The sequence below is a fragment of the Pinus tabuliformis genome, chromosome 8 (genome assembly GCF_031772625.1).
Source record: "Pinus tabuliformis cultivar Carrire ecotype Pingquan chromosome 8, CPIR1, whole genome shotgun sequence".
Classification (NCBI taxonomy): Eukaryota; Viridiplantae; Streptophyta; class Pinopsida; order Pinales; family Pinaceae; genus Pinus; species Pinus tabuliformis.
In genome coordinates, this window is record NC_142294.1 from 660,660,558 (window position 1) to 660,661,893 (window position 1,336).

A 1,336-nucleotide genomic window follows, 5' to 3' on the forward strand; every position below is an offset into this window, starting at 1 on the left:
CATTCAAGAAAGCTGGCAGTCCATAACATACTCACTATATATACATTAGATTTCATAAATAGAAATCATAAGAAAAAATTGTTCGTTGTTTATCAAAGAAATAGTAATCTTGGGCGATCACAGAATCGAATTAGGTGATTGAGAAAATAGTATACACGGACGTCCGTTGTCGAATCAAATTCAACATCGTCTTCTTCAATTGCAACGGAAATGGAAATGGAAATTGAGAGGCAGCAGGAGGCGGCGGACGTACAGAATGATGAGATTTTAAGACTGAAGAGCTCCGATGGCCAAATATTGGATGTGCCAAAAGCGGTGGCGTTTCAGTCGGTGATAATAATGAGGATGGCGGAGGAATTTGGCACTGAAAATCCCATTCCTCTGCCGTTTGTGTCCACCGACATTTTAGAAAAGATTATCAAATATTGCACGTACCACCACGTTGATCACCCCCCACGTCCCAAAAAGGATGTTGACTCATGGGATGTGGAGTTTGTGAATGTGGATCATCCCACTCTTTTCCAACTTGCACTGGCCGCCATGCATCTCAATATCCCCACGCTTCTCGACTTGGCCTGTCGAACTATTGCGAGGGAAATTACTGCGTGCAAAACACACGAAAAAGTGCGAGAGATGCTGAACATTGACAATGACCTCACTCCGGAAGAAGTGGAGGCCGTCAAGCGTGAAGCTCCTTGGGCTTTCGATAACTGAACGAACTCCAATTTTATTATTATGAAAATTTCTTTCTTATTTATTATGTCGTAACATTTTATATGAAGCGTCAATTTCCGTGGGCTTAACTGAACTCAACCCAATGTTATTATTACGAAAATCAACGGACAGCATGCATTTCTTCTTCTACAGTAACAGTTATGTACAACTATTTAATATTTTGATACAGACTTCGACCCAGGAAAGTTTTTTTTTTTTAGGAATTTGTTTATTGGTTAATGTAGTATGTATAAGTATTTAACAGGATGGCTTCTTCTGGTGGAGCTTTCAGCGTCCTTCCTGGCGTGCTCTTTTCATCCTCATTTGCTGGTTCATCTGGAAATGGAGGAACAATCGTGTCTTCCAGAATTCCTGCCAGCCCCTGCACTCCATTTTGATGTCTATTTTGGGCTCCATGCCCACATCGGATTAGCTCGTTTTTCTCTACAGGCAGTTTTACTCCCGAATGAATCCTTTGTTCCTGTATTTTTGCGGCCTCCACGGCCGATCTCATATATCTTCTTTTGTGTATATCTGGACACATATATGGTTTTACATCTGGCATTATCTCCACTCTGATAAAAACTATGATGACCCAAGTTCATGTCTTTTTGCGGCCTCC

At 41.2% G+C, this 1,336-nt stretch overlaps 1 pseudogene; it reads left to right on the forward strand.

Moving 5' to 3' along the window:
* Nucleotides 1-210: 210 nt before the first annotated feature.
* Nucleotides 211-714, forward strand: LOC149237326 (SKP1-like protein 11 pseudogene; annotated as a pseudogene).
* The last annotated feature ends 622 nt before the right edge of the window (nucleotides 715-1,336 follow it).